Genomic DNA, 15,902 nt, shown 5'->3' with positions numbered 1-15,902 from the left:
TTGATTCTTCTTCTACCCACTTAAGCCCCCATGTTGCATCACCACTTCCTCATATCAGGGAGATCATATGATAGTTGTCTTTCTCTGCTTGACTTATTTTGCTAAGCATGATACGCTCTAGTTCCATTCATGTTGTCGCAAATGGCAGGATTTCATTTCTTTTGATGGCTGCATAGTATTCCATTGTATATATATAGCACATCTTCTTGATCCATTCATCTGTTGATGGACATCTAGGTTCTTTCCATAGTTTGGCTATTGTGAACATTGCTGCTATAAACATTCGGGTGCACGTGCCCCTTTGGATCACTACGTTTGTATCTTTAGGGTAAATACCCAATAGTGCAACTGCTGGGTCATAGGGCAGTTCTATTTTCAACATTTTGAGGAACCTCCATGCTGTTTTCCAGAGTGGCTGCACCAGCTTGCATTCCCACCAACAGTGTAGGAGGGTTCCCCTTTCTCCGCATCCTCGCCAGCATCTGTCATTTCCCGACTTGTTGATTTTAGCCATTCTGACTGGTGTGAGGTGATATCTCATTGTGGTTTTGATTTGTATTTCCCTGATGCCAAGTGATATGGAGCACTTTTTCATGTGTCTGTTGGCCATCTGGATGTCTTCTTTGTAGAAATGTCTGTTCATGTCCTCTGCCCATTTCTTGATTGGATTATTTGTTCTTTGGGTGTTGAGTTTACTAAGTTCAGACAACTTTTATTTTAATGAAGTCCAGATAATCAATTATTTCTTTCATGGGTTGTGTCTTTCATGTTGTATCTAACAAGTCATCAGCATACCCAATGGTAATCTAGGATTTTACCTATGTTATCTTCTAGGAGCTTATAGATTTGCATTTTACGTATAAGTCTGTGATCCATCTTGAGTTAATTTTTGTGTAGGGTATAAGGTCTTTGTCTAAATTTAGTTTTTGCATGTGGATACCTAGTTATTTCAGCACCGTGTATTTAAAAAGACTGTATTTTTTCCTTTGTATTGGCTTTGCTCCTTTGTCAATGATCAATTGGCTATATTTATGTAGGTTTATTTCTGGACTCTCTGTTCTACTTCATTGATCTATTTGCCTATTCTTTTGCCAATACCAAACTGTCTTTTTTTTTTTTTTTTTTTTTTTTTTTTTTTTTTTAAAGATTTTATTTATTTATTTGACAGAGAGAGATCACAAGTAGGCAGAAAGGCAGGCAGAGAGAGAGAGAGAGGAGGAAGCAGGCTTCCTGCTGAGCAAAGAGCCCGATGCGGGACTCGATCCCAGGACCCTGAGATCATGACCTGAGCCGAAGGCAGCGGCTTAACCCACTGAGCCACCCAGGCGCCCCCCAAACTGTCTTGATTACCGTAGCTTTACAGTAATTTTGACATTGAGTAGTGTCAGTCTTCCAACTTTGTTTTCCTCTGGTAGTATGTTAGCTATTCTGGGTCTTTTGCCTGTAAACTTCAGAATTAGTTTGTCAAGATCGAAAGATTAAAGGAATAAATAAATGAATAAATAAATGAATAACTCACTCACTGGGATTTTGACTGAGATTGCGTTGAATCCATAAAGTTGAGCAGAACTGGCGTCTTGACAATATTGAGTCTTCCTATCCATCAATATGGAATATTTCTCCATTTATTTAATTCTTCTTTGTTTCCATTGATCAGAGTTTTGTGGTTTTCTTCATAAAGATCTCATACATATTTTGCTAGATTTATGCCTTAGTAATTAATTTTGGGGGGTTACTAATGTAGATGGTATTGTGCGTTTTTTATTTTAAATTCTATTTGTTCATTGATGATATATAAGAAAACAATTGACTTTTTTGTGTATTAGCTGTCTATGCTATACCACTTAGTTCCAGGAGGGTGTTTTTTTTGTTTGTTTGTTTTATAGATTCTTTCATATTTTCTACACAGATGATGTTATCTGCAAACAGAGTTTTATATTTTCCTTTCCAGTCTGTGTACCTTTTATTTTATTTTCTTGCCTTACTACATTAATAAGGATTTCCAGTATGATCTTGAAAAGGAGTGGTAGGAGAGTTCCTTGCCTGTACCTGATCTTACTAGGAAGGCTTAGAATTTCTCAACATTAAGTGTGATGTTAGCTGTAGGTATTTTTTTGTTGTTTATTGTTTTTTTTTTTAAGATTTTATTTATTTATTTGACAGAGATCACAAGTAGGCAGAGAGGCAGGTAGAGAGAGGGGGAAGCATGCTCCCCGCTGAGCAGAAAGCCTGATGTGGGGCTTGATCCCAGGACCCTGGGATCATGACCTGAGCTGAAGGCAGAGGCTTTAACTCACTGAGCCATGCAGGCACCCCAAGCTGTAGGTTTTTTTTATAGATATTCTTTATCACATTGAGGAAGTTCCCTTTTATTTCTAGTTTATTGAAAAATAATTTTAAATCCTGAATGGGTGTTAGATTTTGCCAAATACTATCTCTCTATATATTTATACAGTTACATGATATTTCTTTTTTAGCCTTTTGATATTTTTGTTTTTATTTATATTTTTATTTTATTATGCTATGTTAGTCACCATACAAATACATCATTATTTTTTAAAATTTCTTAATTTTTAAAAATTATTTTTATTAACATAAAATATATTATTTGCCCCAAAGGTACAGGTCTGTGATTCATTAGGCTTACACATTTCATAACACTCACCATAGCAAATACTGTCCCCAGTGTCCATCACCCAACCACCCTCTTCCTACCTTCGCCACCCCTAGCAATCCTCAGTTTGTTTTGTGAGATTAAGAGTCTCTTATGGTTTGTCTCCCTCCTGATCCCATCTTGTTTCATTTTGTCCTTCCCTATACCCCAAACACCCCGCCCTGCCTCTCAAATTCCTGTGTTCAGAGATCATATGATAATTTTCTTTCTCTGATTGACTTATTTCACTCAGCATAATACCCTCTCATTCCATCCATGTCCTGGCAATAGGCAAGATTGCATTTCTTTTGATGGTCTCATAGTATTCCATTGTGTGTGTGTGTATACCACTTCTTCTTTATCCATTCATCTGTTGATGGACATCTAGGTTCTTTCCATAGTTTGGCTTGTGAACATTGCTGCTATAAACAATCGGGTGCATGTGCCCCTTTGTATCACTACATTTGTTATTGTTAGGGTAAATGCCCAGTAGTGCAATTGCTGGGTCATAGGGTAGCTCTATTTTCAACACTTTGAGGAACTTCCATGCTGTTTTCCAGACTGGTTGCACCAGCTTGCATTCCCACCTACAGCGTAGGAGAGTTCCCCTTTCTCCCCTTCCTTGCCAACACCTGTGGTTTCCTGACTTGCTACTTTTAGCCTTTCTGAATGGTGTGAGTTGGTAACTCATTGCGGTTTTGATTTGTATTTCCCTGATGCCAAGTGATGTGGAGCACTTTTTCATGTGTCTATTGGCCATCTAGATGTCTTCTTTGCAGAAATATCTGTTCATGTTTTCTGGCCATTGCTTGATTAGATTATTTGTTCTTTGGGTTGAGTTGGATAAGTTCTTTACAGATTTTGGATACTAGACCTTTATCTGATATGTCATTTGCGAATATCTTCTCCCATTCTGCCAGGAGTCTTTTGGTTTTGTTGACTATTTCCTTTGCTGTGCAAAAGCTTTTGATCTTGATGAATTCCTGATCGTTCATTTTTGCCCTTGCTTCCCTTGCCTTTGGCGACGTTTCTAGGAAGAAGTTGCTGCGGCTGATGTTGAAGAGGTTGCTACCTGTGTTCTCCTCAAGGATTTTGATGGATTCCTGTCTCACATTGAAGTCTTTCATCTATTTTGAGTCTATTTTTGTGTGTGGTGTAAGGAAATGGTCCAGTTTCATTCTTCTGCATGTGGCTGTCCAATTTTCCCAACACCATTTGCTGAAGAGACTGTCTTTTTTCCATTGGGCATTCTTTCCTGCTTTGTCAAAGATTAGTTGACCATAGAGTTGAGGGTCCATTTCTGAGCTCTCTATTCTTTTTTTTTTTTTTTAAGATTTATTTACTTATTTGACAGAGAGACACAGCAAGAGAGGGAACACAAGCAAGGAAGTGGGAGGAGAAGTAGGGTTCCTGCAGAGCAGGGAGCCCGATGTGGGACTTGACCCCAAGACCCTAGGATCATGACCTGAGCCGAAGGCAGACTTAATGACTGAGCCATCCAGGCACCCCTGAGTTCTCTATTCTATTCCATTAATCTGTGTGTCTGTTTTTGTGCCTGTACCATACTGTCTTGATGATGGCAGCTTTGTAATAGAGCGTGAAGTCCGGAATTGTGATGCCACCAACTTTGGCTTTCTTTTCCACATTCCTCTGGCTATTCAGAGTTTTTTCTGGTTCCATATAAATTGTAGGATTATTTTTCCCATTTATTTGAAAAAAATGGATGGTATTTTGATAGTGATTGCATTAAATGTGTAGATTACTCTAGGTAGCATAGACATTTTCAAAATATTTGTTCTTCCAATCCATGAGCATGTAATGTTCTTCCATTTCTTTGTGTCTTCCTCCATTTCTTTCATGAGTACTTTATAGTTTTCTGAGTACAAATTCTTTGCCTCTTTGGTTAGGTTTATTTCTAGGTATCTTATGGTTTTGGGTGCAATTGTAAATGGGATTGATTCTTTAATTCCCCTTTCTTCTGTCTTGCTGTTGGTGTATAGAAATGCAACGGATTTCTGTGCATTGATTTTACATCCTGACACTTTATTATTTATTCCTGTATGAGTTCTAGCAGTTTTGGAGTGGAGTCTTTTGAGTTTTCCACACAAAGTATCATATCATGTGCAAAGAGTGAAAGTTTGACTTCTTTGCCGATTGGGATGCCTTTTATTTCTTTTTGTTGTCTGATTGCTGAGGCTAGGACTTCTAGTACTATGTTGAATAGCAATGGTGATAGTGGACATCCCTGCCATGTTTCTGACCTTAGGAGAAAAGCTCTCACTTCTTCCCCATTGAGAATGATATTTGCTGTGGGTTTTTCATAGGTGGCTTTGATGATATTGAGGTATGTACCCTCTATGCCTACACTGTGCAGAGTTTTGATCAGGAAAGGATGTTGTACTTTGTCAAATGCTTTTTCAGCATCTATTGAGAGTATCATATGGTGTTTATTCTTTCTTTTATTAATGTAATGTATCACATTCATTGATTTGCAGATGTTGAACCAGACTTGCAACCCAGGAATAAATCGCACTTGGTCGTGGTGAATAATCATTTTAAGGTACTGTTGGATCCTATTCACTGGTGTTTTGTTGAAAAATTTTGCATCCGTGTTAATCAAGGATATTGGTCTGTAATTCTCCTTTTCGATGAGGTCTTTGTCTGGTTTGGGGATCAAGGTAATGCTGGCCTCATAAAATGAGTTTTGAAGTTTTCCTTCCATTTCTTTTTTTTGGAATAGTTTTAGGAGAATAGGTATTACTTCTTTAAATGTTTTGTTAGAATTCCCCTGGGAAGCCGTCTGGCCCTGAGCTCTTCTTGTTTGCTGGGAGATTTTTTATGATGCTTCAGTCTCCTTCCTGGTTATGGGTCTGTGCAGGTTTTCTATTTCTTCCTGGTTCAGTTGTGGTAGTTTCTATGTCTCTAGGAATGCATCCATTTCTTCCATATTGTCAAATTTGCTGGCTTATAGTTGCTCATAATATGTTCTTATAATTGTTTGTATTTCTTTGGTGTTGGTTGTGATCTCTCCTCTTTTTTTTTTTTTTTTTTTTTTAAAGATTTTATTTATTTATTTGACAGAGAGAAATCACAAGTAGATGGAGAGGCAGGCATAGAGAGAGGGAAGCAGGCTCCCTGCTGAGCAGAGAGCCCGATGCGGGACTCGATCCCAGGACCCTGAGATCATGACCTGAGCCGAAGGCAGCGGCTTAAACCACTGAGCCACCCAGGCGCCCTGATCTCTCCTCTTTCATTCATGATTTTATTAATTTGGGTCCTTTCTCTTTTCTTTTTGATAAGTCTGGCCAGGGGTTTATCAATCTTATTAATTCTTTCAAAGAACCAGCTCCTAGCTTCACTGATCTGTTCTACTGTTCTTTTGGTTTCTATTTCATTGATTTCTGCTCTGGTCTCTCTTCTGCTGCTGGGTTTAGGCTTTCTTTGCTGTTTTTTCTCTAGCTCCTTTAGGTGTAGGGTTAGGTTGTGTATTTGAGACCTTTCTTGTTTCTTGAGAAAGGTTTGTATCACTATATACTTCTCTCCCAGGACCGCCTTTGCTATGCCCCACAGATTTTGAATGGTTGTGTTTTCATTTTCATTTGTTTCTGTTAATTTTTTCAATTCTTCTTTAATTTCCTGCTTGACCCGTTCATTCTTTAGGAGGATGCTCTTTAGTCTCCATGTATTTGAGTTCTTTCCAAGTTTCCTCTTGTGATTGAGTTCTATCTTCAGAGCATTGTGGTCTGAAAATATGCAAGGAATGATCCCAGTCTCTCGGTACCAGTGAGACCTGATTTGTGCCCCAGAATGAGATCTATTCTGGAGACGGTCCCACGTGCACTAGAGAAGAATGTGTATTCTGTTGCTTTGGGATGGAATGTTCTGAATATATCTGTGATGTCCATCTGGTCCAGTGTGTCGTTTAAGGCCTTTATTTACTTGTTGATCTTTTGCTTAGATGATCTGTCCATTTCAGTGAAGGGGGTGTTAAAGTCCCCTGCTATTATTGTATTATTGTTGTGTGTTTCTTTGATTTTGTTATTAATTGGTTTATATGTTTGGTTGCTTACATGTTAGGGGCTTAGATACTTAAAATGGTTAGATCTTCTTGTGGGACAGACCCTTTAAGTATGCTATAGTGTCCTTCCTCATCTCTTATTACTGTCTTTGGCTTAACATCTAACTTATCCGATGTAAGGATTTCCACCCCAGCTTTCTTTTGATGTCCATTAGCAAAGTAAATTGTTTTCCACCCCCTCTCTTTAAGTCCGGAGGTGTCTTTAGTTCTAAAATCAGTTTCTTATCGATAGCATATTGATGGGGTTGATTTCTGATACCTGTGTCTTTTGATTGGGGCACTTAGCCCATTTACATTCAGGATAACTATTGAGAGATATGAATTAAGGGCCATTGTATTGCCTGTAAGGTAACTGTTACTGTATATTGTCTCTGTTGCTTTCTGGTCTACTACTTTTAGGCTTTCTCTTTGCTTAGAGGACCCCTTTCAATATTTCCTATACGACTAGTTTGGTATTTGCAAATTCTTTTAATTTTTGTTTGTCCTGGAAGCTTTTTAACTCTCCTTCTATTTTCAATGATAACCTAGCTGGATATAGTATTCTTGGCTGCATGTTTTTCTCATTTAGTGCTCTGAATATATCATGCCAGTTCTTTCTGGCCTGCCCGGTCTCTATGGATAAGACTGCTGCCAATCTGATATTTCTACCATTGTATGTTACAGACTTCTTGTCTTGGGCTGCTTTCAGGATTTTCTCTTTGTCACTAAGGCTTGTAACTTTTACTATTAGATGATGGGGTGTGGCCCTATTTTTATTGATTTTGAGGGGGCTTCTCTGTGCCTCCAGGATTTTGAAGTTTATTCCTGTCCCCAATGTAGGGAAGTTCTGTGCTATAATTCACTCCAGTATACTTTCTGCCCCTCTCTTTCTTCTTCTGGGATCCCAATTATTCTAATATTGTTTCATCTTATGGTATCATTTATATCTTGAATTCTCCCCTCATGGTTCAGTAGTTGTTTGTCTCTCTTTTTCTCTTCTTTATTCTCCATCAAGTGGTCTTCTATATCACTAATTCTCTCTTCTGCCTCATTTATCCTAGTAGTAAGAGCCTCCATTTTTGATTGTACATCATTAATAGCTTTTTAAAAATTTCAGCTTGGTTAGATTTTAGTTCTTTTATTTCTCCAGAATGGGATTATATTTCTCCACAAGGGGATTCTCTAATATCTTCCATACCTTTTTCGAGCCCAGCTAGCACCTTGAGAATCATCATTCTGAACTCTAGTTCTGACATATTACCAATATCCATATTAATTAGGTTTGTATGTGTTGGTACTTCCTCTTGTTCTTTTTTTTTTTTTTTTGTGGTGAGTTTTTCCATCTTGTCATTTTATTTAGATAAGAATATATGAACAAGAGAATAAAATACTAAAAGGGTGGCAAAGACCCAGAATAATATACGCTAACCAAATCAGAATAGACCCAATGCTGGGGGTGGGAAAGAAAAGGGGAAAAATAAAAATTAAAAAATTAAAAAATATATATATGTTAGACTGGTGACTAGAACAGAGACACCCACTTTATTTTGGATGTATTCTGATCTCTTAGCAGAAACTACCTTCCAAAGTTTTAAAGAAAGAAAAACATACACACACACACACACACAAATAAGGGTAAACACAATGAAGAGATGGAATATGACTGTAAAGATAAAAATTGAAAAAAAGGAATTGATAAGATAAATTGGTTGGAAAAAGAGAGGTAAAAAGAGGAGAGAATGTGATCAGTCTGGAGACTAGAACAAAGCCATGTGCTAGATTTAGGGTATATTTTGATCTATTAGAAGAAATTGTATCCTAAAATTTTAGAAGAAAAAAACCCTATAAGTGTATAAAAAATAAGGTAAAATACAGTGAAGGGATAAAATATGACTATAACATTGAAAATTTTAAAAGATTTTTTTAAAAGAAGGTATTGCATGATAAAATAGTTAAAAAATGTTAAAAGAGGAAAGAGCAAACAGAGGAAGAAACAGAGGAAAAAATAAAATAAAAAAATCTGCTTGGCAGGATTAAAGGATCATGGCTAAAAAGCTATGAATTGTGTGTTGCTTTCCCCTAGTGCTGTAGTTGCACAGTTCTCATTGATCGATAAACGTGGTGTTGGCTGGATATTCTTACTGATCTTGTGGGGAGGGGCCTGTGGCAGTGATTCTCAAATGTCTTTGCCTGAGGCAGAATTGCAGCACCCTTGCCAGGGGCCAGGCTAAGTAATCTGCTTGGTTTCACTCTTGGGAGTTTTTGTTCCCTGAATGCTTTCCATGGAGCTTTGGAGGATGGGAATCAAAATGGTGGCCTCCAAATCTCCGGCCCCATAGGAACTGAGAGCTCTGGGCCCCACTCCTCAGTGTGCCACCAGAGATAAGCATTCAGTCCCTCCTGTCTCCTTGATCTTTGGCCACACTCTGAGCTCACCTGGCCTGTGACCCTGTGTGTCTGTCTCTGGCACACACCCCCATTTGGAGTTTCCAAACCCAGTAGATTCATGCTACGCACTCCCACACTGCTCCTCCCGGAGGTGGAAGGAAAGGGTCTCTCTGGATCTGCCAGTTGTAGGGTCCCCACTTGAAGAGCAGTGGTCTGACTGTGCCTCAGATCACAGTTTAAGGTAACCACGAGCTGAAAGCTCACTCCTCAGCTCTGTCTCTATAGCCAGTTTTCCCACTCTGATACCTGGCAGCTCTGCCATACTCAGACACTCCTGGTCTTTCTGTGACCCTGCGGGTCTTGAGACCACACTGTCCCCATGAGAGCTCCACTCCCATTGAGCCTCTGGAGCAGTGTCCCTCAGTGGAGCAGACTTCTAAAGGTTCCAATTTTGTGCTTCATGCTCTACTGCCTGCCAGGAGTTGGCCCCTCCCCCCATGGTCTATCTTCAGTTGCTTCAGATTCACTTCTCCGAATGTCCTACTTTCCAGAAAGTGGTCAATTTTCTGTTCCTAGAATTGCTGCTCTTCTTATCTTCTATCTCCTGTTGAGTTTATAGGTGCTTGGAATGGTTTGATACCTATCTAGCTGAACTCCTGGAACCTAATGATATTTCAATCTGCTACTCCTCTGCCGTTTTGCTTCCTCCTCCTGGGGGGCTTTAAATCATTAGTTTTTGATGTAGTGTTCCATGATTCATTGTTTGCATATAACACCCAGTGCTCCATGTAAATACGTGCCCTCCCTAATACCCATCACTGGACTAACCCATCACCCCCTCTCTCTCCGCTTCTGAAACCCTCAGTTTGTTTCCCGTAGTTCATAGTCTTTCATGGTTCATCTCCTGCTGATTTCTCCCACTTTGTTTTTCCCTTTGTTCTCCTAATGTCGTCCATGCTAATGCTTATGTTCCACATATAAGTGAAACCATAGGATAATTATCTTTCTCTGCTTGACTTATTTCACTTTATATAATCCCTTCCAGTTCTGTCCATGTGGAGGCAAATGGTGGGTATCCATCCTTTCTGATGGCTGAGTAATATTCCATTGTATATATGGACCACGTTTTTATCCATTTGTCTGTTGAATGGCATCTTGGCTCCTTCCATATTTTGGCTATTGTGGACTTTGCTGCTATGAACATTGGGGTGCATTTGGCCCTTCTTTTCACTGCATCAGTATCTTTGGGATAAATACTTTGTAGTGAAATTTCTGGGTCATAGGGTAGCTCTATTTTTAACTTTTTGAGGAATCTCCACACTCTTTTCCAAAGTAGTTGTACCAAGTTGCATTCTTATCAACAGTGTAAGAGGTTTTCCCTTTTATCCACATCCTCTCCAACATTTGTTGTTTCTTGTCTTGTCAATTGTTGCCATTCTAACTGGTGTAAGGTGATATCTCAATATAGTTTTGATTTCAATTTCCCTGATGGCTAATGCTTTTTATTAAAATACAGTTTTGTTAGAAATGTTTAAACATTCATTTAAATTATATTATTGGTAAGTTTTTCTCCTCTACCTGTCCTCCAAATGTTTTCTTGTTCCAGAACCTTGCCCCCAGACTTCGTTTTATGTGTATTCACTATGCAGATGACTTCATCGAGTCCAAAGGCTTACTTATTATCTGTAACTGAGAGCGGATTTTGGAAACATGTGACCTGAGAATATCTCTAGATCCTTCCTCTCCACCTACAAGTACATTTATTTCTTCTGAGCTAAATAGGCACCAAAATCTTTCAGTGACAGGGTATGAATAAGGCTGTGGGCTTTGCTGAGGTCCCTGAAAAAGAACTGGATGGGATTTTTCCTAATTGCTGGGCAGTGACCCAGAGAGAACATCACAGATCAAGGATGAGGAAAGTAGATTGTTGGTTCTAGGAAGAGGCTGGTTTTCAGAGATCTTTTGACATTAGAAGAAAGCCAGTGCCAGTTCTTGGGAGCATGTTCATTTCTTTTACCTACAAAAGCACAGGAGAAAGTTGAGAGTGGGCAGTCTTTCCTTTTCTACACATTGAAAGAGTTTAGGTAGAACTGAGAGTAGCAGCCTCCATGGAGGCTGATATCCTGGCCTTAAAACACAAGCCCACAGGATGAGACATACCTTGAGCTTTTACCTTCTTTCAGATTCCCATTATTGAAGATATCCTAGCATTTACTGTTGATGGGCCCAATAATCAAAAAAAGGGGAAGAAATCAGTTTGAACAATTAGGACACAAAAATAGTGAAATAAATCTATTGGAAGAGATGAATGGATGACCATTGAATGAGAGAGAGAGAATGATAGTGGGGAGAAATGTAACCTTCTTGGAGCTTAATAACTTAGCTTTTGTGTTTAAAAATCAGACTGTTTGAGTTAAAGGAGAGGATGATTAATGTTGAGGTCCAGAGTAATGATCTTAAGAGGTAAATACAAGAATATCTTAAAATATTTCTCCTCTCCTACCCAGTCATTCCAAATCAGAAACTGGGTGCAGGCACTGTGTTTTAAAGATGATTCCTGACAGCAGGAGTGAAAGAGAATGGAGAATAAAATAGGGAATGAGTAAAATCCGATATAAGGATGTTTGTTGAAGTCTCTACTCTGGGCAAAAATACTCAATTCCATTGAGACCTTTTGAGAATTGCGCAGAATTCCTCCTGGAATTGAGCCCCCGAAGGTCAGGAGTCTGGAGCATTTAACTACTGTCTCCCATTCCCATTGATTGAGGGATTAATTCCTCTTCATTTCAAGATGTGGGCAGTGGTCGAAGTGGACAGCTTGTCGGTACAAGGCAAGTTTGAGCACACATGGCACTGTCCATTGCAGCTCCATTTGACATCAGAGATTGGCCAAGTGGATGTGAGGGAGGGCACCAGTCATTCCTGCTATGAATACTTAGACAGAAAGATAAAAATAAGGAAAGCTTGAAAGAAAAAGTGACAGGGGCAGAGATTCAAGAGACCCAACATACAAATACATGATATTGCAGAAGGAAAAATACAAATGGAGAAGAAGCAATAGGTAAAAATAACCCTTGCTTTTCTATTTTGTTTTTGCAGATTTGACTCCCTTAATCCTTCTTGTGACTGGAATCATGCAATATGTGTCCTTTTGTGACTGGCTTACTTTGCTTAGCATAACGCCCTTGATTATATTGCCATGTGTCATGATTTCCTTCTTTTTAAAGGCTACGTAATATTTCATTATATGTGTATGCCAAATTTCTGTATACATTCACCTATTGATGGACATTTGGAGGGCTTTCTGCTCTTGGCTATTGTGAATAATGTTGTCATGAATATGGATGTGCAAATATCTCTTGGAGATTCTGCTTTGTATCATGCTTAGCGAAATAAGTCAAGCAGGGAAAGACAACTATCATATGATCTCCCTGATATGAGGAAGTGGTGATGCAACATGGAGGCTTAAGTGGGTAGAAGAATAAATGAAACAAGATGGGATTGGGAGGGAGACAAACCATAAGTGACTCTTAATCTCACAAAACAAACTGAGGGTTGCCGGGGGGAGGGGGTTTGGGAGAAGGGGGTGGTATTATGGACATTGGGGAGGGTATGTGATTTGGTGAGTGCTGTGAAGTGTGTAAACCTGGTGATTCACAGACCTGTACCCCTGGGGATAAAAATATATGTTTATAAAAATTAAAATAAAAAAACATATATAACCTTCAAAAAAAAAAAAAAAAAATAAAAAAAAAAAAAAGAAAATTTTTTGATATATATTCATAAGTGGAATCTCTGGATCATATGGTAATTGTTTTTAATCTTTTAAGGAACGTTTATTGTTTTCCATAATGGTTGTATGTTCTTTTTATGTTCTTCTTTATCCTTTCCAGCACTTATTTTCTGTTCTTTTGATTGTGGCCATCCTGATGGGTGTGAGGTGATATCTCATTATGGTTTTGACTTCATTTCCCTAATGACTAGTGAATTTTGAGAGAAATAAATTTTTATTGAACACATGAATAAATATTTGTCCTAGAAAAAATATTCCATAATGCCACCACCACTCTTTCCTGCCTCATTTTGATTGAACTTGTCATGCTAGGAGTTGGTATAGACCGGTCAGAGAGATAAAGAGTATCTAGGCTGAACTCTGTATCCAAGTGCTCTAATCTGGGGTGGATGGTGCAGCAGGAGTCTCCAGGCACAATATATCAGAATATGTGTCATCATTATGTTTCAGTGTGTCCTTTTGTCTGAAATAGGAAGCCAGATAGTGGTTGATAGACTAGGGGGCATTGTTCAACAGCTTCCAGGCAAGGAGTTTGACTATTCAGAATCATGTACAATATCAAGCCCTGCCCATTCTGCTTGAAGGTCAGGGATGGCTTCCAGGCCCAGCATAGGGGATATGGATTGCAAGCCAGAAAGACTTTGGTAAGGCAGAGTTTGCTAGGTTAGTGTGATCCTAAAGATGATTGATTTCCAAGCTAGGGTGTATTCTTTTTTACTTTTTGACATTTCTCTCTTCTTTCTTGTTCTCAAACTAGGATTTATGGAAAATTATTTCTATGACTGGTAAAGCTAAAGCTGGGGGAAGGTCATGTCACCAGAGTTGAATAAAGCGGTCAAACTAAAAAATAGCTTCAGCCTAGAAACTGAGAAATGGAAAAAATTCTTAGTGGCCTGAACATCAGAAGGTTTATGTTTCACACCTGTTCTGACACTAAATTCTGGGTAATTGCAGGGTCTTACTTTTTCTCATCTGTGAAATGAGAGGGATGGAAAGGTTAGTCTTAAAAGATCCTATTCATGCTTAGGGGGGAAAAATCAACAATTTAACATCTGATGAGTTGTTTTAATTCAGTAAGTATCAAGACTCCTTCATGGGGACTGAGCTAGGTGCAGGCTAAGTAGAAGTAAAGGAATTATAGTCTCTGCCTTTAAGAAGTTTTCAGTCTAGTGATGGAGGTAGGCAGGTAAACTGTCAAGGCAGATGAGCTACTAAGCACATATTAGAAGTTTTTACAAGGCTCTAGGGAATATAGTTAAAGGAACAAGTTAACTCTGAATGCTGGAGTCAGGGGAGAATACAGCAAGAGGTGCCATTTGATTAAGATCTTTTAGGAAGGCTTTGATGGCGAGGGGAGGAAGAACAATCCTAGGAGAGGGATGGACATATGTAATATCAAGGAAGCGTAATGGTCCATGGTAAACCAGGGAACAGATTTTAGCTCATTATGGGATATGGCCTCATGCGATGAAGACAGTGGCTGAAGGTGAAGCTGAAAAGGAAGATTGGGGCCAGATCGATAAAGAATTTCAAGGCCATTTTTTTTTCTTTAGGTATTTGTAGTTTATCAATTGGGAATGTTTTAGGCCACAAGTAACAGACTATCCAGCTGACAGTAGCTTAAGTAATAAATACATTCAATTTTCTCATAGAGCAAGAAGTCCAGAGATCATTCCATTTAGATATAGCTGCTGAACAATCTCTTCAATGGTTCAGGATCTTGCTATTCTTTCTCTTGCATCACCTCTTATGAAACTATTTTTCAATATAGGAAGTAAAGGGAAAGAATAGAGCCAGAAACCTCTTTTTTTCAGTTTTTATCAATTTTCCTGGAAATTTTCCAGATCACTTCCCCTAACAAAAGCTAAGTCACATGCTTGCCCTTAGCTGGCTGCACCGAGGTTGGAAAAGTAAACATTTAAGTGGAAAGTGATTGATATAAGGTATTTTTTTAATCATATTCTGGGATTTGGGAGGGATGTGCTCTTCCTGAACACATTATCTGCCTAATGCTTGAGTAAAACCTGGGTTCGGTTTGCCAGGAAGATGAGGAAAGAATGGAGATGGAGTAGTCAACTGGAAGTGTCCAGCAAGGAAGCCAAGGAGATTTTTAAGCAGAACAAATGACATGATCTGATTTGTGGTTTAGGATGGTTTTTCTGGAAAATAGATTGAGAGAGCCTTCCTATTCTGTAGCATGGGCATCAATTTATCTTACAGAGTGTTAAATTCTAATAAGGTCAGAGTAAATCTTACAGAACACTCAACAGAGTGAACGTTTCAAAACTTTTACCTTGGGAAGAAAGATCCAAATCTTTGATTCCAGAAATAAAATTTCTTTTTAAATAATTAAAGCTTATGTCATTGTGATTGATGGGCCAGGAAAATGTTTAACATTTTTTTCATGAAAAAAAAAATGTTTCTTTCCCTTTGAATTTTTAGATATTTTTATTTCTTATGCAGATGGGGTCTTTAGCTACAAATGCCCTTTACTATCCAGAAATGAATAGCACCATATTTAGGCAATAATATGACATCCTTTGGACTCACAAGAATAGTTTCTAACAACTGTATATATGAGTTTAGGTAAGCATGACATTACTTGTGGTGTTGACCAGCATTTTGGTTTTGTGAAGGGTAGAGATTAGTAAGAGAGAAAGAAGGTAATCTGAGCCAAAGAGATTTTGAGACATAAGTAAGTACAGAACATAGAAAAATAATTAGTGATATAATCATTCATTAACATATGACTTTGGATATGTTGTTTAAACTCCTGGAACCTCACAGATGCCCAAGGGATCATGTAAGATGATGGGTTAGTGCTCACCAAATACTCATGCTGTCATCTACAATCATCACTTTTGCAGATAGGTTCTGACCATGAGACTAATTCCAGCCAATGAAAAGTGAACAAAACTAATGTCAGTACTTTTGAATCACAGCCATTAAGAACCCATATACCCCCCTTTATCTTCCTTTTCTCCTACTGTGCTGACCTTGGATGTCAGGTG

Source organism: Mustela nigripes, chromosome 9 (assembly GCF_022355385.1).
Source record: "Mustela nigripes isolate SB6536 chromosome 9, MUSNIG.SB6536, whole genome shotgun sequence".
NCBI classification, from domain to species: Eukaryota; Metazoa; Chordata; class Mammalia; order Carnivora; family Mustelidae; genus Mustela; species Mustela nigripes.
The sequence above is the reverse complement of the archived record's forward strand: the minus strand, read 5'-3'. Positions refer to the sequence as shown.